The following is a 25,733-nucleotide window of genomic DNA, read 5'->3' on the forward strand; positions in this document are numbered from 1 at the left end:
AATTGGATTAATTTTCGGTGTCCCATAAGGAAGCCACCTTGGTCCGCTCCATTTTAACTTATTTTTTTTTGTTGGTCGGCTAATCTTCTCTGCTCCAAGCAAATACACTAGAAACTACGTACCTCTTATCCTAAATCGTTGTAGATTTAACTATGAGTTGCACGACTCCTACAGAGTATTATGTTCTGACTTTAATAGACTTTATCTTATTATCTGTAATCTTGACTCACTGCCAATCAATTCTATCTTTTTTGATACATAATTAGATCTCACTAATAATATTAATAATATTTATACATTTCCTCGTTTCTGTACTCGTATATATATCGCGTCTATATTCTATGTATATATGTATATGTTATATATTCTTGCGAACCGGTCGGTTGGTCGGGAGGTGTGGCCGTGAGACTCGCTTGACAGATTTTTATCTATATGAGTTGTGAACAACGTATCTGGAACCATAATTAGTAACCCTTTGCAGTGTTTAATGGTGAAGCCAAATGTCTGTAATTTGAGACTCCATCGTGCCTTTCTCCCGGAAAGATTTTCTTGGGCCATGCGATACAATCTTTAGTATGCAAATCACAGATTTTACTGTCCTTATTATCGAATATTTGTCCTTTTTCTTTTTATTTTATTAATTTTTCTTTACTATAGGCAAACAAATTTAAAAACACTTTTCATTTAGTAAGATAAAAGTAAAATTCTAGCTCAGAATAACAATATCTGCGATTTTTAAAAGATTTTTCTAATTTTTAACATGTGTTTGTCAATCTTTAAGTGAATTTATATGAAAAGCTTAGACTGTTCAATACCCATTGTACATACCCTTGGTACAGATGAACAAGCATCCGATTGGACTAGGAACTGGTATGGATCGCAGGGTAGTCGAGTAGGTGAGAAATATAATTGGTCGCCGAAGCGCACGAGCTGCTCGTCCAGAAAATTAGCTGCGATCAGAAATATAAGCCTTAGAGCTAGTAGGAAAGGAGAAAATCTTCAGAATGGACTTGAAAGTCAGGACATTAGACTTCATATAGCTGATTAAAATAGGAAGATTAGAATCGGGCCGAATGAAATATACGCACATTTAATAGGAATGTTAGGCTTGGCCCAGATCAGATTGGCTTTTGTTGCAAAGAATTTAGGTTACTCAGCAATAAGTAAGCTTTCTAGGTGACAGAAAAATGCAAGACATCTTGCTTTCACTAGTAATCTGTTCAAGTGTTGCAAAACTTGTCACAGCAACAATGTAGCCGACCGAAAGCCCAAAATGACCATTTCAAACGGCTTACAGAAACTCATAACTGACAACTTCCTTTGGTTGCATTATATTACAGTAATTGGTAAAAAAATTGTTTTGGAGAAAATATAAATGTGTTTCGTCCTAACAGATTTTTCTTCTTTTAATGTTGCTTTTGCATCGCACATTCTTAAAGAGAACCACCATGATATTCTTGGAGGTCTTGCCGCTCTGGGATCTTTAAGAGTCAATCTTCTTGATCACATCCAGTGCCTCAACGACCTCGCCAAGGACGATGTACTTGTCCAATCAGGCGGTCTTCACGGTGCAAAAAAAGAACTGGGAGCCGTTCGTATCGGCGCCAGCGTTGGCCATCGACAGAATGCCGGAGCCGATGTGCTTCAGCTCGAAGTTGGGGAACTTCTTACCCTAGGTAGAATTGCCGCTAGTGAAGTTTTTGTTGGTAAAGTCACTGCCTAGGCACATGAAGATGGGGATGACGCGGTGGAAATTTTCCGAATTTCTTTTCGCCGATGCACAAGGCGTGGAAGTTTTCGGTGGTCTAAGGCACGACATCGGAGCTCCATGACGATCGAGGGGCCCCGGTCATATCAAAAAATAGCCTAGGCAAAAAACTTATCTTCGACGCTTTTGAATATTCGAGAGCTATCTGAAATCAAATTGCAACTTACCCCTTTTCGCACTGCTTGCTGACGAAGCGAGGGCTATCGATTTTTTAGCTAAAATGTCAAATTATAAATTTTTTAATAGGTCATGAGCGTCAAAGTGCCATTCCAGTAAGCAATATCGTGCCATCTCTTCCACGAGGTTTCACTGCGGCTGAGGTAATTGAGCTTCACCTCAAACGAAGTATGGAATATGGACATGATTTCATGGCAGAAACCTACGATTTGCCAAAATTGCTGACGCTATCTGGTATTTAGTTTATTTATATTCTGTTCGCAGGTTGTAATGACCAGCCGGGTTTTGGGAAACTTTGCCCAGGATTCTCCGCACTATCTCAAAAAGCTTTTAATTTTCTCGGCAATTCCTTCTGGAGATTTCGGCTGCCTTCCTGCCTGAGAATTGCAATAAGAATTAATGAAATTTATGCTCAAGCCTAGACTGTCGGGTCATGCTGATTTCAACTTTGCCAAGCTTTCTGAGAGCTTTAGATCGCTCTCCGATTCAGCGTAAAAACTTCTGCTTTATATCCATGTCGACGAGAAACTTCTTGGTTAACTTCACGCCGTTGTGCGTAACCACCACTTTTGGAACTTCAAACCTCGCGACTATGCGTGTGCTTTCCTTAAGATCTAGACTGCTAATAGAGCGCGCTTCCCATAGTTGGTCGAGAATTTATTTTATTCGTGGCATTGGGTAGGCGTCCTTTATAAGTTTGTGTTTATTTGTCTGAAGTCCCGGATGGCAAGGCCCATGGAGGCACTGGCATACTAATACGATCGCGAATCAAACACCACTTTGCTAGTAATTGGCAAGAAGATTGCCTACAATCTACCTCTATAAGCCTCCAATGCTATAACGGTGCTCTCACACTGGCTGCTGTCTATTGCCCACCCCGCTTCGCACTATCAGAGGACAAATTCACAACACTCTTCGGCTCGCTCGGTGAAAGGTTTGTTGCAGCTGGTGATTGGAATGCCAAGCACATGTACTGGGGATCTCGGATAGCGACCCCTATAGGAAAACAGCTATACAACGAAATTATTAAACCGCAAAACAAGCTTAATTATGCTTCTCCGGGTACGCCTACATACTGGCCAGCAGATCCTAAAAAGCTTCCAGACTTGATTGACTTTGCCATCACCAAAAGAATATCCCAATCAATGATTACAGCTGAGGCACTTTCAGAACTTTCATCTGATCACTGCCCGGTGCTCTTTAATCTTTTGTACCAACTGCAACACATCGAGCGGCCGCATAGACTCACAAGCAACAGGACCAACTGGGAGAGGTACAAAAAATATGTTTGTTCACATACCGACTTCTCAAGCTCATTGGAAACCGAGCAAGACATCGATCAGTTTGCTGGTAGCCTAGAATCAACACTAGTCGCAGCAGCAAAAGCGTCAACTCCACAAGATACCAACGGATGCAGTAAAAAGTTCAACATGACAAGTCGAGATACCGAACTCCTTGTGCTTGAAAAACGACGACTTCGAAGGGAGTGGCAGGAGCACAGATCACCTGGCGCAAAGAGTAGACTAAAAGCAGCTTCTCGCAGACTTACTAAAGCGCTTAAGAAAAAAGAAGCGGACGCACAACTGCGTTACATCGAGAACCTCACGCCCACCAGCACAAAAAACTCATTGTGGAAAGCCCACAGGAATCTGCAGGCACCAGCAGAAACTGTCGTACCCCTACTTAACTCTACCGGAAACTGGTCTCGTAGTGACATGGACAGAGCAAGAGTCTTCGCTGATCATCTCAAAAAGGTATTCCAACCCAATCCAGCCACTAACTCATTTACTCTCCCACCCTTAACTGCATCTGAATTAGCACCACAAGATCCCATAGAATTTCGGCCAAGCGAAATAACGAAAGTCATTAGAGACCAACTGAAGACTGGAAAATCGCCTGGCTTCGATTTAATAACACCTAAAATGATCATCGAGCTTCCAATGTGTGCAGTTCTACAAATCTGCCTACTCTTCAACGCTATTACCAAAATTGGATACTTTTCTCAAAAGTGGAAGAAATCAGTTATAGTTATGTCCCTAAGCCTGGGAAAGACAAAACACAGCCATCATCATACAGGCCAATAAGCTACTTACTTGTCTCTCCAAGTTATTTGAAAAAGTACTGCTGCTACGAATCAGTCCCCACCTTAAAACACACGACACACTCCCATCGCACCAATTTGGTTTTCGGGCAAAACATGGAACTGTTGAGCAGGTTAACCGCATCACAACGGAAATTCGCACTGCTTTCGAGCATCGTGAATATTGTACAGCTTTATTCTTAGACGTTGCACAAGCATTCGATAGAGTATGGTTGGATGGACTTATGTTTAAAATAACCAAACTGCTGCCCCAAAACTTACATAAGCTTCTAAAGTCTTACTTATACAAAAGAGTGTTCGCGGTTAGATGTAGTTCAAGCACTTCAAGTGATTGTACTATAGAAGCTGGAGTGCCCCAAGGAAGTGTATTAGGTCCAATTCTATACACCCTATACACGGCGGACATCCCAACAGACTACCAGCTAACAATATCCACATTCGCTGATGACACTGCAATACTGAGTCGATCCAGATGCCCAGTAAAAGCTACGATGCAACTAGCACGCTATTTAACATGTGTAGAGAATTGGCTTGCAAATTGGCGCATACGAGTAAACGAACAAAAATGCAAACAAGTTACGTTTACCCTTAACAAACAAAGCTGCCCGCCCTTGGTTATGAACCACACGCGCATCCCACAAGCCGATGACGTAACATACTTAGGTATTCATCTGGACAAGCGGCTCACCTGGCGGAAACACATAGAGGCCAAGACGACGCACCTGAGACTAAAAGCAAAGGATCTACACTGGCTTATAAACGTTCGGTCTCCCCTAAGCCTGGAGTACAAAGTCCTTTTGTATAACTCCGTTCTTAAGCCCATATGGACCTATGGCTCCGAGCTATGGGGCAATGCATCGAGAAGCAACATCGACATCATTCAGCGAGCACAGTCTAGGATTCTGAGAATCATAACCGGAGCTCCATGGTATCTTCGGAACGAGAATATACACAAAGACCTAAAAATAATACTTGTCATTGAGACAATAACAGAGAGAAAAGTTAAATACAAGGAAAAACTAGGCTCACATCCAAATCCCCTGGCAAGAAAACTTCTTCGAGTATGCAGCCAAAGTCGACTGCACCGCAACGATCAACCAGCCCAGCGTTAAATTTGTTAGGCCACATAGCACAAATCATCTCATAAAATGATAATTAGTTAGCTTAGAATAAGATTTGAAAACTTATTGTTAGTCTCTTAAGTAAAAGGAAAGATTCAATAAATAAGAGAAAGAAGGAAAAAAAAAAAAAAAACATTTGTCTGAAGTTCACAGTCTTCATATGCCCGTTTTCTTATTCAACATGACTATGTATGGGCTGTGTGGGCTTCTCAAGTGAATCCCATTTCCAGGAGTTCGTTTACTTCCCCATTGATTTCCCCTTGAATTTTGGGATTCTTGGGGTAAAATCTCTGGTAATCTTGTGCTGGGCTACATTTGATGTTCCAGCCATAGAGCAAAAGCCCTCTGTTTCTTTCTGTCTTTTTGTGCTAACGAACCTTGCTTTTGACATAGTGTTAAGTTTAGCCAGTTTCTGTTGTTGAAAATTAACCATTCAGGGCCCTCCCATGCAATAATTCCGGCATTGCTCAAGGGTGTTTTCGCTTATTCCGGTTGGCCTGACTTGGGTCTCTCTGGACTTGGCTTTCTTGCTCTGCTCGATTCCCTTCGTTGACCCTCCAGCATTTCTTTCATTCTCAGATGTGCTAATGGGTCTTCGCCCTTGGGGCTCGTCAAGTTTATGATCATACCGGGTCTGTCGAGCTATGATGCTCGTCCCAGATTTCTGCGAGCCTTAGATCGATTCGGTTTCGGCGTAATATTCTGGGAATGCGTTTCGCATATCTTCAGATCTTCCCGACAGCGATATGGGCATCCGCTGTGCAACATATGCGATCCAACTTTTACCCATACTCAATCACGTTTTGGGCGCCAGATGTAAAGCATTAAGTACTGCAAGCTCAGAAGATATTGTATATTCATCCAAAAAAATGTATATAAACGTCATCATCCGGTTATCACTTACAACACTTTGCAGTTTCAGTTTCAATGGTTTTTTTTTATCTTTCGTAGTACACTTGGAATAACTTGTACGCTGCCCGATCCTTCCCTGCTTGGGTGATGTTTGCCTCGTTTCCGCCAACGGCTGCTTCCAGGCAACCGACGGGTAAAACCCACTTCTGTTCGGTTCTCATGAACGCTCCGGGCAGCCACCCGGTATACGCAACGCAATCTTCGCAACAGTCGACCGGGTCTTTACAACAATCCCGGCACGTACAACGGTCCTTGCTAGGATTGTGTTCGACTCCAAACTCTCTAAATTTTGGCGGAAATTATAACTCTGCTGATTGCATGCCTCCTAGTCTTATTAGAAATGGGTATGCAGTCCCGTGGGTAATCGTTCTCATTCCAAACATCACATAGTATGGCTCCACGCCAATCGAGTCATGTAGGTAACTTTGAAGGGTACATTTAATACGATTCAGTTGAGAATCCAAATTTCGGTGATTCGTTGCAATCGATTCTCGAAGAAGTAGCGTTGGACTGTAGTACTTATGTGTCGAAAGCCGTAGTGGTTTATTACCTCAGCAGATGGTTGAGAAACAAATTGTTTTCCATTATCAGAGTGTAAAATTTGTGGTACTCTGTGGTACTATTTCAGTTGCCACTGCATGTCTCATACGGTGTAATCATTCCAGGCCAGTAATAAAACTTCTGTAGTCTTGCTAGGGATTAGTCCAAGCCCCCCATGTCCTGCGGTCATGGCATCGTGTACTCCCACGCTAGATCTGCTCGTGGCTCGAAATGTACTAAAAGCTTCAAAGTTTTGCGGTCATGGCATGGTGTACTCCCACGCTAGATCTGCTCGTAGCTCGAAATGTACTGAAAGCTTAAACGTTTTGCCTTCGATTTGACGGTGGCTCCATTTGACGTACTCCAGGGATTACAAGAAAGTGGAGTTCAACTCGATGTGATCCAGCTGTTCGTGGTCGCCTTTATGTACGTTATCCATATGGATTCTGGATAGCGCATCTGGGAGCACATTCAGTGATCCTCTGCGGTGTTCTACGGTAAAGTCGTATGACTGTAATTTGAGACTGAACCGTGCTAACCTCCTAGAAATATCCTGCTGTACTGAAATGTAATAGAATTTAGTCGCTCAACCTGTCCGTTTACCCTTAACAAGCCAGTAATCGTCTTCACTAGCTTTATACCCTCGTCGTCTCAATATTTTACAATGTCTTGCGATGTAAATGCCGGGCCTTTATCCGAAATAATGACATTTACTTTGGCTGCTGGGCTTCACAGTCACCTCGTTTTCTGTTGTTTACTTCGTTGGATAGAAAATTGAGTTTATTATCGATTACAGCCAAAACGAGTTTGTAGTCCTTATGCGTTGACTCAAGCGGACTCAAAAAGTCAATACGGTATGTAAGCAGTGGGACGTCTTTTTCTGGAGCGGGTGCAGTAATCCTTTTTTCTTGCCTTGGTAATACAGCACGTATACAGCACGCGATTAATTTTTAATCTTGTCTTCAATCTACTCGGCAAATTTACTGTTTTGACTTCTTACTAGCAAAATTACCTTTGTCATGGGCACTGCTTATATTTCGCTTTTGCATTTTGTTTGGCACTACAAGTTTGTACAGTATACCTGTTTTAAGAAAGGAGTCATCAAATCTAATTGTTGCCTTTTTTCATCGCTTAAAACTTGTTTGATTGCTCTAATCAGTACATATGCTATCTTCTATGTTTCTAATACATTTTATGTAAAAGCGTTGATGTCAGTTTACAGTTTAAATGAATGCCTAACAAATACTCCCTAAACTTTGACAAAACTTCGATAATTGCCAATATTTCTAGCTCATAGCTGCTGTATTTACGGTATTTTTTGTCATAGAATACACATAATGCAGTAGACCATCGTCGACGTTCATCTGTAGTAAAACTGCTCCGAATCCATCAATATTCGCATCTGTATGCCGCCATTTTCATAAGTCAGATTATAAATACATAAAATAGAGTTTTCAATTCTTCGCTTTCTCTCTCTTGCTCCTTGTTGAGCGTTGTCTTTGCGAATTCGCCACCACGCTAATTAGCCACCTTCTTCATCTGTAGTCGTTGCTTTCCTCGTTCGTTGGGACGTTAGGGATCGGCCATTTCATATTAGTGGTATTTGAGTAAGCAGCCAAAAACCTATCCCACATATAAGTTAACTAAAGCAAACGTCGTTCCCACGGGCGCATGAAATACGACAAGATCGGCATACTGCAACGTAAGCATTATGCCGGATGTCGATACGTAGCCGGCAGACACTGCAGATTTGCGTGGCCGCTACGAATATGAGATCGCAACAATGTGTTTCGTTTTCATGCTAGCTCCTAAGTTTGAATTCTTGTATTTTATATTCAGTTCTGATTTTGTCTCCGACGCTACAGCTCCGCTTGGCTCGGTGTAATAAAGCATAAAAAGTAACTCCTAATCTTTCATTGTCACGGCTCCGCCTGACACCTGATTAGTAAAAGTCGCGCGCGTTAACCGCCGGCCAACCCTTATTATAATTGGCGCCCAACCAGTGGTATTTGACTGTGCGTTAGTCATTACCCACGAACACAAAAAAAGTGCAAAACAAACTAAAATAAATTCTAAAAATCTAAAACCTAACTACAAGTTAATCAGACTCAGCCACATTAAGCCACATATCAGGCTGTAGCAACAAAACAAGTGCTTGTGACCACTGTTGTTTACAACAGAACTATTTAACAAGTGGCTGCTGCTGACCTACGTCAACACAGGCAGCACAGCTACAACGCCATTAACCTCGCCTCTTGAGTGCAGTTGGCTGAGGTGCGCTATAGCGCAAACTTAATTTAACGTCACACCGAAGCCGCGGGTGCTCTTCGGGCAGCGACTTATCGCCAGATTAGCGCGCAAGCTATCTGGACAGCGGAGACGGCAGCGCGGGAGGCAGAGACAAGCAGTGTACAAAAACAGAAACCAACTTCAGTTTAGAACACAACACAACACCAAAAAAAAATGTAAGTGGGCACCTTTTTTTTAAAACTGCACTTAAACCTGCGAAACAAAAAATAAGCATATAAACACATTTTTGCAAGTGTCTTTCCTTAAATGAAATTAAATAATAAATAGTTTTAACATACGTGAAACTAGTAAAGGATTAAGTTGACGGAAAACTATTGGCAGCAAAAATATATAAACATTTGTTGAATAATTACTTAAAGCGGCGCATGAAATGCATGCGCGCACAAATTTTTTTTTCCGTCTGCCTTCATCTTGTTCGTTTTGTTTGGTCGTTCAACGTAATACGATCCGTGGGATTTCGCAACTTTGTTGCCTCCGTCCTCAAGCGTTGTGTTCGAGTTTTCGTTGTTTACATTAGAAGCATATGACTTCACCCTTCCTTTTCTATAGAAACACTCGCCGAAAGTGTAGTGATTCTGACTCTGATTGCGACGACCATCGCATTCGCTGTTCAGTGCCAAGACGCACACCCTCACCCCCACCCTCACCTCGTCCTACAGACAGCGTCATGGACCCAGACCAGTTGAAATTCGTAATGCAGGCAGCCGTCACCGCTGCCTTAGCTGAGCAAGCCGCTGCAAATAAGGTCTTGCTTGACAAAGTCAACGCAATGTCCCAGCAGCTGGCCGTAGCGCATATTACGCCACCAGAGGTGCAAGCTTATGCACCCATAGAGATAAGAAATGATATCCGCTGCGACGAGCCATTAGATGCCGTCAAATGCTTGCCCGAGTTTGCAGGCGCACATGAATCGTATGTTTCATGGAGACAGGCGGCTCTCGCAGCCTATCGTATTTTTAGGCCGTACGACGGCAGTTCACGCCATTATCAGGCGGTCATAATTATAAGAAACAAAATCAGGGGGGCCGCTGTTCTAGCCTCTTTCGGCACAGTTCTTAACTTCGAAGCGATTATAAGTCGCCTCGACTTCACGTACAGCGACAAACGTCCAGATCACGTAATTGAGCAAGAGCTGGCCACGCTGAGACAAGGCAACATGTGTCTGCTGCAATACTATGATGAGGTCGGCAAAAAGCTTACATTGTTGACTAATAAAGTCAACATGTCATATGAGCCGGTCCTAGCAAAGGGCCTCTGCGAAAAGTTCCGCGAAGATGCACTACGTGTGTTTGTTTCGGGACTCAAGCGTAGTCTCACAGATGTGCTGTTCTCAGCAAAGCCAAGGGACTTGCCGTCAGCTCTGGCGCTCGCGCAAGAGGTGGAATCGAACCATGAAAGATATGCGTTCGCTGCCAACTTCGCGAGAAGCATTGAGGAAAAAGAACACAAGGCAAGTACCCAACAGCGGGTCAAGCCACCCCAACAAGAAACACAGGCAAGCGGGTCAAAGAACCCACATTTTAGTAGGCAGAACAAGCAGCAAGGCCAATACGGCCAGCGAAATGCCGAGCAGCAAACTCGCGCCAGTGCTCCAGAACCAATGGAGGTAGACCCTTCGCTGTCAAAATTTGGCGCTGGCGTCAGCAGGCGGTCGGCCATGTCCGATCGCTCTAACGGAAAGGGCAAGCAACAAAGGGTGAATCATGTAACCCAAGATGCTGGGCAGGGGCAGACCTCGTACGCCGAAGCCGCCAACGGCGCTATGGCGCAGATCGAGGACGATGCCGAAAGTGATTCTGACGCCCTCAATTTTTTAGGGGAAAATCCCTGCTACCCGTCATTAGACGAAGAGTAGCAGGGCAGGATATGAGCTTCCTTATTGATACCGGCACGTCCAAGAATTACATCAGACCACACAAGGGGTTGCGTGGCGTCCGTCCGGTTAACTCGCAATTCACCTTGCATTCCATCCATGGCTCAACCACCGTCACACAAAAATGCTTTGTTGCGTTGTTCAACGTGAAAGCAACATTTTTCATTTTACCAGACTTGTCAACCTTCGATGGGATAATCGGTCTCGATTTGTTAGCTCAGGCTGGGGCGTCACTCTGTTTGGCCTCCGGTCAGCTCAAATGGGGTACGGAAGTTGAGAAAATCTCCTTCCACAAATGCACTGATGTCAATTTCACCGATGTGGATTGCTCAGATGCACCCGCTTCAGTGCGGGAGACTTTTCGGAAATTATTAAAGGCCAGAAAAAAGGCCTTTGCAGACCCAAACGAGGCTCTGCCATATAATACTTCGGTGGTTGCCACCATCAGAACGGTGAGCGAAGAGCCCATCTATGCCAAGCTGTACCCATATCCATGGGCGTAGCTGACTTCGTTAATAAGGAGATCCAAGATCTTCTAAGAAACGATATAATTCAGAAATCGGCATCCCCCTACAACAACCCCATATGGGTAGTTGATAAAAAGGGCACCGATGATGCGGGAAACCGCAAGAAGCGCTTGGTGATAGACTTTCGCAAGCTTAACGAGCACACCATTCCCGATAAATACCCCATGCCAAATATATCAATGATATTAGGCAATTTGGGCAAAGCACGCTATTTTTCGACACTGGATCTTAAATCAGGATACCATCAAGTCGTACTAGCGGAGCGCGATCGTGAAAAAACTTCTTTCTCGGTAAACGGAGGAAAGTATGAGTTTAAGAGATTGCCATTCGGCCTCAGGAACGCCGCCGGCATCTTCCAAAGAACGATCGATGGCATCCTACGGGAGCAAATAGGCAAATTTTGCTATGTTTATGTTGACGATGTGATCATCTTCTCGCAAGACGAGGAGGCTCACATCAAACATGTAGGGTGGGTGTTAAAGAGCTTAGAAGAAGCTAACATGAGAGTATCGATCGAGAAATCGCGTTTTTTTAAGAAAAGCGTGAGCTTTCTCGGGTTCATTGTCACCAGTAACGGTACAACAACGGACCCAGAAAAGGTAAAGGCCATAAAAGAATTTCCAGAGCCTAAGACGGTATTCGAAGTCAGATCGTTTCTGGGCCTCGCGAGCTACTATAGGTGCTTCATCAGAGACTTCGCTGCTATAGCAAGGCCCATTTCAAACATATTAAAGGGCGAAAATGGAACAGTTAGTAGGCATAGATCGAGGAACATTCAGGTGCATTTCTCTGAGTCCCAGCGAGAGGCGTTCCAAAAGCTGCGCAATATATTGGCATCAGAAGATGTCATGCTCAGCTACCCGGACTATAAGAAGCCATTTGATCTAACGACAGATGCTTCAGCCCATGGTATAGGTGCGGTGTTGTCTCAAGAGGGCCGCCCTATAACAATGATTTCAAGAACTCTTAAAGACAGTGAGGCCAACTACGCGACTAACGAGCGTGAGTTATTGGCCATCGTTTGGGCCCTGGCTAAACTGCGGCATTACTTGTATGGAGTGAAAGATATAAATATCTTCACTGACCATCAGCCGTTAACATTTTCTGTGTCGGAATCAAACCCGAACGCAAATATTAAGAGGTGGAAGGCCCGCATAGACGAGTTCAATGCTCGTCTATTTTACAAGCCCGGTAAAGAGAACCTGGTAGCGGACGCCTTGTCCAGACAACAGCTTAATGTGCTGGAACAAGAAGAGCCCGAATCTTGCGCAGCAACGATTCACAGTGAGGTGTCTCTCACCCACACAATCGAGTCAACAGACAAGCCATTGAACTGCTTCCAGAACCAGATAATACTGGAAGAAGCACGTTTCCCGTCTAAAAATACCTTTATTTTATTCGGGAATAAAAGGCGCCACACGGTTAACTTCGTCTGCAGGGGGTCTTTACTAGACGAACTGGCAGACATAATCGTCCCAAGGGCCGTAAACGCCTTCCATTGCGATTTGCACACGCTCGCAATGATACAAGATGAGATAGTCCGGAGGTTCCCAGCCACAAAGTTCTGGCATTGCAGGAACCGTGTCGTGGACGTACTCAGAATCGAAGAAAGAAGGGAAATCTTAACTGCTGAACATAATAGGGCGCACAGAGCAGCGCAAGAAAATGTAAAGCAGGTATTGTCGGAATACTATTTCCCCAAAATGGCCAAGCTGGCCAACGAGATCGTGCAGAATTGCAGGACTTGTGCAAGGGCAAAGTATGACAGGCACCCGAGAAAACAAGAACTCGGTGAAACGCCAATACCAATATCACACACAGGGGAAATGTTGCACATCGACATTTTCTCTACCGACAAAAAGTTTTTCCTCACTTGCGTCGACAAGTTTTCTAAATTTGCCGTCGTACAACCAATCGCCTCGAGAACTATTGAAGACCTGAAGCCGGCGCTGCTTCAGCTCATGAACTTTTTCCCAAGGGCAAAGACCATTTATTGCGACAACGAACCGTCGCTGTAGTCACACACGATCGTGTCCATGCTGTGTAACAACTTTGGGGTAAGCGTTACAAACGCACCACCACTGCACAGCACCTCCAACGGGCAGGTGGAGCGTTTCCATAGCACGTTGCTGGAGCAAGCCAGATGCATAAAGATAGACAAGGGCTTGAGTGATACGGTCGAAATAATAATGTTGGCCACTACCCAGTACAATAAGTCGATTCATTCGGTCATCGACAGGAGACCGGCTGACATCGTCCTAACACACCCCGATGAGCCGCAGCTAGAGATCCGCAATAGGATCCAGAAGGCTCAGACCGCGCTGAGGGCCAGAGAAAACGCCTCGCGGCAGAATAGGACATTCGATGTTGGCGAGAAAGTGTTGGTAAAATCCAACCGAAGACTCGGCAACAAGCTCACGCCGTTGTGCGAAGAAAGAGCTGTAGAAGCGGACATGGGGACCACGGTCCTTATTGAGGGGAGGGTGGTCCACAAGGACAATTTAAAATGACGCGCTCAGCAGCGAGGTCAGTGTTTCGCTTAATTTTAAATTTTTTCTAGCCACTTGGCGTAATTTTTAATAGATCTAAGCGTAGCGCCATCCGCGCACATTATATTCTTAAGCATTTTTATTATTATTAGTGTTGGGTTCCCCTTGTCTACAAAATAAAAAATCAACCATTTAAACTTTCACCCACAGGACCAATCTTATCCTTCTCGTGTCTCTATCATTGGCATCGGCTCACATCACCGATTATTCGCGCGCCAAATACATTCCCATAATCGATGGCCAGATCTTGGTGTGGGAGAATTTCGCCTACGTGAGGCACTCCGCAAATCTTTCGGAGTACGCACGTGTAGTAGAGGAGACGGTCGGTCTGCTTAGCCACTTCCCGCAGTCACACATGAGAAATTTGCTGAATGTAGATTCAGCACGCCTCCGGGACTTGCTGGATGCGCTGGGCACGCACCATCGAGTGGCCAGAAGCTTGGACTTCCTGGGCTCCATACTAAAGGTTGTAGCCGGTACACCTGATGCCAGCGATTTGCAAAACAGTAGGGTCGTAGAGGCGCGATTGATAGACGCGAACAATAGGCAGATAGAAATCAATACAAAAATCCAGAGTCAAATTAATAAATTAACTGCCACCGTCAACTTAATCCTCAAAGCAGCAAAAGTGTCGCAAATTGACTCCGGTCATTTGTATGAAACGTTGCTCGCGAGAAATAGAATGCTCATGATGGAGCTTCAAAATTTAATGTTGGCCGTGACACTTGCAAAAATGAACATTGTTAGCCCAAATATTCTTGATCACGCAGATTTGAGTTCAGTTTAGCTAGAGGAGCCCACTAACACCCCCATAGGGGACCTCATGTCCGTATCGTCCGTAAAGGTTCTGCAGTCCAATAACGCATTACACTTTATCATTAAATTTCCGGTAATTAAGTTCGCCTGTAAGAAAATTACTATTTTCCCCGTCAGTCACGAAGGAGCCATGCTACGTTTAGATGATGGCGTTATCGCAGAATGCGACAACGAGATCCACACCGTCAAAGCTTGCACCGCATCAACCAGCGCCACCTTCTGCCAGCTATCATCAGGCAGCTCTTGTGCGAAAGAACTCCATGCAGGCGGCGAGGCGCACTGCGAAATACAACCCAGCAGCCTGGACCCCATCACCTATGTAGATGAGGGGATCGTCATCATCAACGACAGGGCCGCCAAGGTACAAGTGGACAACGGCTCTGAAATCTGGGTGCATGGTACGCATCTTGTTACCTTCGCCCGACGTGCCGTCATTAACGGAACCCTGTACGTCAACCAGAACGGGATCCAGAACAGAGTACCGGGGGTAGCGAAATTCCCTCTGCTGAACATCACCTCTCACCAAAGCGTGCTCAGTCTCCCGTACCTTCATCGCCTAAATGAAGGTAACTTGGAGACAATCCGGAGGTTCAGAGAAGAATTCAACGCCGAACGACCCCAGCGAGTGGCACTGACCGTAGCAGCATCATGTTTCCTCCTGTTATGTGTTGCCATTGTGGGCTGGCGCGCCTGGAAGGCCAAGAGGTCCGCAAGACAACTGAACGTGGCGATTGCTGAGTTAAGGTCGGCCGAGGGCGGCCTCCGTCTTGAGGGGGGGGTAGTTAACTAAAGCAAACGTCGTTCCCACGGGCGCATGAAATACGACAACATCGGCATACTGCAACGTAAGCATTATGCCGGATGTCGATACGTAGCCGGCAGACACTGCAGATTTGCGTGGCCGCTACGAATATGAGATCGCAACAATGTGTTTCGTTTTCATGCTAGCTCCTAAGTTTGAATTCTTGTATTTTATATTCAGTTCTGATTTTGTCTCCGACGCTACAGCTCCGCTTGGCTCGGTGTAATAAAGCATAAAAAGTAACTCCTAATCTTACATTGTCACGGCTCCGCCTGACACCTGATTAGTAAAAGTCGCGCGCGTTAACCGCCGGCCAACCCTTATTATAATTTATATATATGCAGATATATTTTCATTAAATTCTATTTATATTTCTCAAAAGTAAATTTTTTCCATTACCTAAATAATGGACATCCGATTTAAAAGACTAAAAAAAACTGGTCATAAAGTCATTAATGTATTCTAAAACATTTACACGAGTTCTCTGTCGCAAAAGTTGGGGATTTTACTTTCTGATAATTGGGAATTTCAGTTTTATACAAAAAAAAATAAATAAAAGATTAGCACGTAAATTGAAACTACTTAAGTCCAATGTTTTATAGATAGTCAAATTATCTTTGGCACTTTTATATGAAAGTTATGCTTGTTTATATACACTAATCTCACACTACAGATGTCTATGCTTAATAAAAATCTTTCATGGAAAGATCTTTTGCATGTGGCCAAGCAGAAAGACTATTCCCTGACCTGTTTTGCGATATGCGATTCCGCGTAAAGCGGTTAGTTGGGACTGGATCTCTCTAGGCATGGCTTTTCCCCTCTGCTCGATTTCCTGCTGCATTTTTTCAGTTCTCAGATTTGCAATAGGGTCTTCGCCTTGGGGGTGCGTCAACTTAATGCTCTGTCAACATAAAACTCTGCCCAGATTTCTGCGAGCCTTGGATCGTTTTCCGTTTCGGCGAAATGGTGATTACCGTCTTAAAACACATTCCAGAAGGTTCTCTCGTAAACTCTATTGTAATACCGCAAAAATGGATCAGATAAGCATCTGAGAGTCCGATGGCATAAAAAATGTGTATAAATAAAACAAAGCGTTGCCAAAAGCAACATGCAGCCTCTAGACCGGTTAAGTATCTTTTTTTTTTTAAGGCTTAGAAACAGAATACCATGTAAAAATATGTAAAAAACGATACTAATTTACAAGAGTAATACAAAAATGAAAAAATATCAAAACATTTTTCAAAAGTGTGGGCGTGACAGCTTTGGGTGGTTTATGGGTGTTAGAGTGGGCATGGTAAAAAGTTTTTTGGCAAAGCGATAGAAATTTTCAAGACTAATACAAAAATGAAAAAATATCAAAACATTGTTCAAAAGTGTGGGCGTGGCAGTTTTGTGCGGTTTGTGGGCGTTAGAGAGGGCGTGGCAACATGAATCAACAAACTTCCGCTGTCTGTAGACTTCCGCGCCTATGTCTCTGGAGTCTGTATGCTTAATCTCAACCTTCCAGCTTTTGTAGTTCCTGAGATCTCAGCGTTCATACGGACGGACAGACAGACGGACATGGTCATATCGACTCGGCTATTGATCCTGATCAAGAATATATATACTTCTGCCTGTTACATACTTTTCAACGAATCTAGTATACCCTTTCACTCTACGAGTAACTGGTATAAAAACATGTTGCCCGACACCAGGATCGGTTTGCAGGCGAGCCCATAGCTCAGAATACGCACTTCGGATGGATCCTCTCTGGACGTGCTGAAGGAGTGAGAGAATCAACTAAGTTACGCTGTCACCGAGTGCTTTTGGACACCGAGGCATTACTGAAGCGTTTCTGTGAGGTCGAGTCGGTTCCAGACCGCCCCACAGCAACAGACGAGGACCTGTTGTGCGAGTCCTTTTTCCAGAAGACTTTTGTGCGTCGATCGGATGGCCACGACGCAGTGCGGTTGCCCTTTAAAACCTATCGAGATCCAGCCATGGTTCTGGCAAGATCTCATCAAATGACACTTAATCGGTTCCTGCATTTGGAAAGACGTCTGTCTAGCAGCCCAGAACGGTGGAGCAAATATGTGGAGAAGATCGAGGAATACCTTGCGCTCGAGAAAATAGCGCCAGCGGTGGGCAGTGAAAGCAGTTCTGTAAGGAATACTTCCACGAATAGGCACGTAGCATCCTGTGTGCTCCCGCATCACGCTGAACGACATGTCGGCAGTCATACTCAATTGGCGGAAATATCGTTTCGTTTTCACGGCGAATATACAGAAAATGTATCGCTGTATCGATGTGCACTCGGAAAACGCCCAATATCAGCGGATTTTATGGCGGGCGGCGGATGGATCCATCAATGTTTATGCGTTGACAAACAACGCTAACATTCGGAACGGCTTCTGCACCCTTCACGGCCATCAGGGCTGATAGCGAAGGATGAGCGGCGCTCATTTCCTAAGGCGGAAGAAGTTTTGATCAGCGAGATATATGTGGACGACATTCTGTCCGGAGGGCATAAGATACAAGAGACGCAAGATAAACGAACACAGGTAGAGAGTGCTAGAAAAACTGCTCGCATGGAGTTGCGTAAATGGTCCAGCAACGAAGCGAGTATTGTCCGCTCGATTCCGTTAGACCATCAGTGCAGTCGAACACCTTTAAACTGAGACACTACGGATTCTATCAAGTCGCTAGGAATGTATTGGCTCCCAAATAAGAACTGCTTTGCGTTTCAGGTCTCTTTTGAGATTTTGAAGGAGGTAACCATGTCCAAGAAAACGCATGCCGACGGCACTCTGACGGCCCTGGGTTGGGACGACGAGGTTCCTAATGCTCTTGCGGTAAGGTGGCAAGCATTTCGGGACAGATTGCTTAAGATCGACGGTATAAGCATACAGCGGTGGATTCATTATGCTTCTGGATCCATAGTTTTAGCTCAACTTCACGCGTTCTGTGACGGGTCTTCCACATCCTACACAGCTACGACCTATCTAAGGCTCGAACATGAGGGCGGAACGCGCTGTTGATTGCAAAATCAAAGGTTACTCCTACTAAACGCTTAACCATACCTCGAACAGAGCTGAGTGCTGCAGTACTGGCGGTCAAATTGCTCAAATGGCTGACCACGGCTAAGTGGCTGAAGGACCTTCCCATCCAGACCTTTTATTGGACGGATGCTACAATTCTGCTGCATTGGCTGCACGGGGACGTCAATAGATGGAAGACTTTAGTCGCTAACAGGGTCGCTTTCATCCTGGATCACTCCTCACCATCTCAATGGAGACATGTCGGAACTAGAGAGAATCCAGCGTACTGTTCGACAAGAGGGCTGCCTCCAAGTGAGCTGAAGGACTTTGACTTGCGGTGGCGAGGCCCGGAGTGGCTTACACAGTCAAGGTGACTGGCCTTCGACGGAGATCGGACAAGTCGACATGAATGATGCCGCGCTAGAGGCAAAGGCGGACAACGTTCGCGTTCACCAGTTTTTTCGAGTTTTAGCCAGGGGGTACGAGTCATAGCATATATATTTTGGTTCAAAACCCATGCTATCAGAAAAGAAGGAGAAAGGTGCACTGGTCCTCTAAGCATTCAGGAGCTGGACTATGCTGTGTTCGCTATCGTGCGCATCGTCCAAAGAGAGTCTTTCTCGTCCGAGCTGACCGCGGTAAAAAACGCTAAAAGACTGCCTCCCAGAAGTAAGCTTTTCCGCTTCATCAAGTGATCCTAGTACACCGTTCCGCTGTAGAACTGAAGGCAGCACTCTTGCGAGAGACAAGATTTTATAACGTATACATCGCCGTTTTTATTTGTATTTCAACAATGGCGGGTTTCTTAGAAGCGGTGACAGGCCTCACGACGGAGCCTTTTCTTGTGGCTCTGAACAGATTAACCGGTCGACGAGGAATGGTTTAGCATCTCTACAGTGACAACGGAACCAACTTTGTGGGCGCGGACAATTTAATGAAGGCGTTCTACGGCAGGCTCAAGGATGACTACGAGAACCTCATAGCTCCCAAGCTTGCTTCACAGCGGACCACATGGCACTTCAAACCCCTCAGTCGCCCAATTTTGGCGTGCTTTGGAAGGCTAATGTGAAGTCGGTAAAACATCACCCTTAGAGGGTCATTGCAGATCGGCGTCTGACCTATGAGAAGGTGCTTATAAGCATAGAAGCCTGCCTCAAATCTCGGCCGCTTTGCCCTCTCACTGCTGATGCAGACGACTTAGAGGTGCTCACGCCGGCTTATTTTTTGATTGGGGACTTTATTCTGGCGCCTCCGGAATATCGACCACAATCCAAGTCTATCGTGGAGCAGTTTCTCATTCATCAAACCTTGAAGGCCTGGAGTCGAGACTGGCTAGCTCATCTGCAGCAGAGACCCAAGTGGTGCCAGGAGGCTGAAGGTATTCAGCTCAACGACCTTGTCATCATCAAGGATAACCGATTTCCGCCGTCACAATGGTTTCTAGGACGTGTCGTCGAGTTGCAGGCTAAAAACCAAGCATTTGCATTTGTGCCGAGTTTTAACTCCTCACAAGTATGATTTGAAATTTGGTTAACATTAGTTTACCGACAATAAATAAGTTTTGGTAAGAGGCAGCAATATCAACTTAAAGGCAATTATCATTAGCTCAAGGTCAAGCGATTGCTAGGATTGGGTTCGCCTGTTTAAGCACTATCGGACTTGCAGTGTCAACACCAGGGTCTGGTCTACATTATTGTTGTTAAAGTGTTATCGTGCTTTGCTTTACATGACCCCAGCTACCTGCCATCAGATATGTCCCGAATGTCTCGACTGACATTCAACCTACCTCCATGCTGACTTTTACGTTCGTATCTCCTTTGCTTTGTTCTGGTTTTCATTGACTGTCCTGCTTTTAGCGTTAAGGCCTGCTTATATAGTTAACGGTTATTTCTTTACTTCTTGGACCAGGACAATGTCCACGGCTTTACCGTTCGTCAAGTGCAAAGTCCAGCTTTGCTCCATTGCATCATCGGAATTGGCATGCAGTAACGCTCTGAGCTCCTGCCGTCCTGGTCTGTCTCTACGGTCTGTCTCCGCTTTCATTTCTCCAACCTCTCTTTCTCCAAACCATCTTTCGCAAACCTTTCTTTCTCCGATTCGCAATCGATTCTGGAAGAAGAAGCGTTGGACTGTAAGGAATAGAGCTCCGTTCTTATGTGTCGAAAGCCGTAGTGGTTTATTATCGGCAGGTGTTTGAGAAAAAAATAGTTTTCCATTATCAGAGTGTATGAATTCTGGTACCCTGTACCTTTCGCAGGCATTTTCTGTGACTCGCTGTTCTCTCATAGGTGGACTCCTATGGTTGCTGATCGTCCGTGCTTCACAGTCCTTCACTACTCTTCGCACATCTAAAACGATTCCAGGCCAGTAATCAAACTTCCGTAGTATTGCTAGGGACTTGTGTAGACCCCCGTGTCCTGCCGTCATGGCGTGGTGTGCTTCCAAGCTAGAAAGAAAGCGGAGCTCACTTTGATGTGATCCAGTTGTTTGGCTTCACCTTTATGTTCGTTATCCATATGGATAGCCTTCAGAGATCCTCTGCGGTGTTCTATGGTAAAGTCAAATGCCTGAAATTTGAGACTACACCGTGCAAACCTTTCGGAAATATCCTGCTGGCTCATAAGGTATTTTAGACTAGCATGAAATGTGGAGAATAGCAGCATAGCATTCCAATTCAGTAATGCTATAATATATGTGATCCGGTGTTCACCGCTTGATTCATCGCTTTTGGACAAGACTCCGTCCACTCCAGTAGTTGATGCGTCGCATTTGCAAGTGAACAGCCTTTTAAAATCAGGAGTGACTAGCAATTGGAGTCAGCGTGGCAACATTTGAAAACCAACTTGATCCTGATCAAGAATATATACACTTTATATGGTCGGAAACGCTACTTTGCTGTTCGAGTAACGGGTATAGCAATTAACAGGAGTTGTTTGTTTCTCTAACATGGTTCCACCCGACTAACATGGCGCCGTTTTCCACATATTAGTAAGTACAAGGTACCTTACTGGAACTGGCGTACCAAGGAATATAATAGAATATAGTCGAATAGAATATAATTGTTCACATATGAACACGGATATACATATAATATTATACGTATATATATTGTACGTAAAACGAATGGACCGCTGCAGCACATGCATTGTCAAAAATGGGTCTGCCTATATCTAAAAATAAACAACGCTTGAGCGTTAGAGATATAATTCTGGAAAAATACCACGAACTCCTGCGTGAGTTCATCTCTTAAACAACGATGCAAGTGGTCGTATAGCATTTTCTTGTAGATAAGGAATGCCGTGCAGTGGAAAATTCCCGCACTTACAATCCGTTCCCATGTTTGGGGAACAAATAGCCACTGCGTTGGTGTAGTTAGAGATAAGATTAGAACATGTAAATTTCGTATTAGCTACCTAATCTCGGACTTAAAGAAATAAAATTCAGTTTGAAATATCAACTCAATAAATGTAGACGTTTGCTTATTTTGCAGCCTCTTTACAATAATAGAATATAATAGAATACAATAAAATATAATAGAATATCATAGAACATCATAGAATATAAAAGAATATAATATATAATATATAATGTCAATTTTTGGACATTTCGCCACAGGAAATAATACTTCAAGCGCGCATTGACCTGATCCGCTAACGTTGCACGTGGAATGACAGGCAATGTTTGTCGGAAATCTACTGACAAAAATATTAGTACACCACCAAAAATTTGTTGATTACGACGTAGATCTTGCATTGTTCTGTTTAATGCTTCCAGAGATTTTTTATGGGTCATTGTACATTCATCCAATAAAATAATTGCTGCTTGGTGCAAAACTTTTGCCATTGCAGAATTTCTTGATATGTTGCATGTGGGATTGTCAATCACCTGTACGTTCAAAAAAATATATAGTAATTAGCACTAATGTATTTTAAATAGATCAATCAATGAATACAAACAAACCTGCACATTTAACGGAAATTTTAATGCTGAGTGTGCTGTTCGACCACCATCCAATAAAGTAGCAGCAATTCCTGACGAAGCAAGTGCCAATGCAATTTTTTGTTGTGACCGAATGGCTGTCAAAATCAATGATACCACAAATGTGTTACCCGTACCTCCAGGCGCATCCAAAAAATACAATCCACCAACATCATTTAGTACTGCTTGCATAATATTATCGTAAACATGTTTTTGTTGGTCGTTCAATTTGGGTAAATTCCAATTCACAAATGTTTGCAATTCATTGATATTGTACTGTTGTTCACGTTGCAATTCTCGATCAAACAAATCATGCATTGGACGATTCGGTGAAGGCATACCTAATTGACCTAATGCTTTATTTGCCTTCGCATGGCACATATCTTCAATCGATATCAATGCCTCGTTATACATTTCCAATGAGATCAGCAAATCGTGATTTCTGGTATGCTGACGCATTCGATTTAAAAAGTCTTCGGCCATTAAACCTTTATATTTATTCCACAAATCAAGTGGATTCGATGGAAAGCATGTCGATAATATTATGATGCTTTAGTCTTCTTGCTTTATTGCGTTCGGCTCGTGTATCTTCTAATTGATGAAGAAGAAGGAGGATGAGGAAGTCGAAGAAGGTGGAAGTGGTGAGTTTAACCTCAAATGCACGATACACATAATTAACACAGTTCAACTTACCACCTCAAAAACAAATGCCTGCTGTTACAATTTATTTATGAACCAAATAAAGTTTGTCTCATGAATTAATTAAAACGAAATGAGCAGAGAAGCATGACATCCTATGTTTTAGAAATGGCGCTGCATGTATAAAACGGTTCCCCCTTTTCTTTTGACTTTTTCCAGAATTTTCTTTGCTCTTGTCCTAACGGAGCCCGAGACCTTTCCAACGAATGCAAAACCGGCTCATGCGTTCTGGAGTTATAATCATTCGTGAAACTTGTTCTCAATTTTTATATATATAGATATGTATATCTAGATAGAATTCAGTTTACGAATTATTGGTGCACGAATGTATATGTATGTATAATTCCATCAGTATGCAACACCCAGGATCTAACGCGTCGAGATCTCATCGCTCAGGATTAAAGTGGGGTAAGTTTGACGGAACACTATTTCCGTATTTTCGCTATATTTTGATATATGCGTGAATTCTCGTGCCAATTTAGTTTTCATACGATTAGGAAATATATGTATATTTTTTAAATAATGGTAACCAGACACCAGGTATACAAAATATTTTATTGTTAACCTCTTCCAGGCAATGTATTTCATTGATAGAAACTAAATGTTTAATGTTCAATATTGTTTAAATAAAAGCAAGAGAAAAGCTATAGTCGAGTTCCCCGACTATCTGATACCCGTTACTCAGCTAATGGAAGTGCGAAGAGGAAAAGAGTGGGCGTGGCAAAAAGATTTTTGGCAAATAGAGAAAAATTTACAAGACTAATACAAAAATAACAAAATATCATCAACGTTTTTTAAAAGTGTGGGCGTGGCAGTTTTTTGCGGTTTGTAGGCGTTAGAGTGGGCGTGACAAAAAGTTTTCTGCAAAGCGATGGGCAATTTACGGACGGACGGACAGGCGGATGGACATGGCCAGATCGACTCGGCTATTGATTCTCTTCAAGAATATATATACTTTATATGGTCGGAAACGCTTCCTTCTGCCTGTTACATACTTTTAAACAAGTCTACATTTCATGACGATCCAATACAAGGAGGCCACACAGGCTTCACAAAAACCCTGGCCAAAGTCAAAAGATATTATTACTGGAAAGATATGTCACCGTAAGTATACTTAAGTATGTCGTCGGCTATTTTGGCCGCCTTTAATGCATCGTTGCCCCGAAGGTATTGTGCAGCCTGTCGCCTGGTACTGATTCCTGTAAAAGGTGGTATTAGGGCTCGACGGCTCCCAGCTCCGTCGGTTAGTGGTGCCCCTAAAAGATTGCTATACTGGTGCAACAATTGGTGGATGCTCGTAAGCAACTTAAGAAGTCTCCTAACCCTAAAGTCTGTTATTAGTGAGAAGTTGGTGGTGACCCGAAAGTCTACCAGCGGTAAAAAGTTAGTGAAGATCTAAAAAACAGTAAGGCGGAACCAAAAGTACTAAACTACAACATATTCGGATAATTTAGATCCACAAGACTCCTGCATATGAGCTACCAAACGGTAAGCTTACCCCACCTTTTTGCTTTCGGCATCTGAGTATCTAACTCGTTACACATTTTCTTAATTTTAGCTTCAATATTAGGCTATAAATAGTTTATCTTTGCATTCCGTACGGATTGCTTGAATTCAGTTGCAACTAATCACATTTTGCAATTCTTTTTCTCTTGCATTGACTCAAGAACCACCTTCTTTTTTACGTAGCCGAACGGTTTAGGAAAACCGTTCAGGAACCTTTGTTCCTTTCCCTGATGTACTCGACTCAAGCTCCCATCTGCACTTGATAACGTCCCGAGTTGTAAACTTGGTTCAACTTAAGAAAACAAAATCGTCCGCTTGTGTTACCGGAATAGGTGACTCTAGTTTCGAGACAGATGGTTTGTCAGCGATCTCGAACCTCTGAGATTTTTATTGACTTCTATCACTGCTGTCATTGCTTCCAATATAACCGAACATCAGCCCAACTTTAACATCGACGATTGTAACTGGAACATACCCCAAAACCTGAAGCTCGCGGATCCGGAGTACAGTCTCCCCCAGCGCGTTGATTTGTTGATAGGCGCCAGTCTATTTTATGACCTTCCAAGCGTTGGTCAAGTCAGACTTCTGCCGGGATTGGCTTTAATTCAAAAGACTCGTTCAGCTACGGAAGATCTTGACTGCGAAGCGCATTTCGTTAAACACTTTACTCGCTTGCCTGCTGGGGATTATTCTATCCGATTGCCATCCAAGTTCCGTTTAGATATTTCGCTGTTCGTTCGCTTCTTCGTTGTCGCTCGCATACAGTTTCAATCACAGGAGACATCAGTGCCCTCTCTATAATTATTTATTTAAATAAATTAATTCAATCTGTTCTCTTTCTGTCTCTGTGTTTTGTTTACTTTATCTTTCGTGCGTTGTACGTAGTGCTTTTTGGTGTTGTTTTTGCACTTAAACTGCACTGTGCACTAGAGGGCTGCATAACAGCATTCTCTTTGTTTGCAATTAGAGTATCCATTCGTTTTACTACGTATTCAGAATACATGCCATTCAGTTGGTAGCGTTCTCTTTGCGTTCAC

General features: G+C 43.7%; 1 long non-coding RNA gene and 1 pseudogene across 1 annotated transcript; both read right to left on the reverse strand.

The window, feature by feature from the left end:
* Window positions 1-1,387: 1,387 nt before the first annotated feature.
* LOC122623924 lies at window positions 1,388-1,987 on the reverse strand (annotated as a pseudogene).
* A 20,356-nt stretch (window positions 1,988-22,343) lies between these two features.
* LOC122626600 lies at window positions 22,344-23,244 on the reverse strand. The gene is made up of 3 exons (XR_006326716.1): window positions 23,185-23,244; window positions 22,474-23,082; window positions 22,344-22,398 (listed from the first exon to the last, which is right to left on the reverse strand). It is a non-coding gene; the product is annotated as an uncharacterized LOC122626600 (long non-coding RNA).
* Between the last annotated feature and the right edge of the window lie 2,489 nt (window positions 23,245-25,733).

Source organism: Drosophila teissieri, chromosome 2L (genome assembly GCF_016746235.2).
Source record: "Drosophila teissieri strain GT53w chromosome 2L, Prin_Dtei_1.1, whole genome shotgun sequence".
NCBI classification, from domain to species: Eukaryota; Metazoa; Arthropoda; class Insecta; order Diptera; family Drosophilidae; genus Drosophila; species Drosophila teissieri.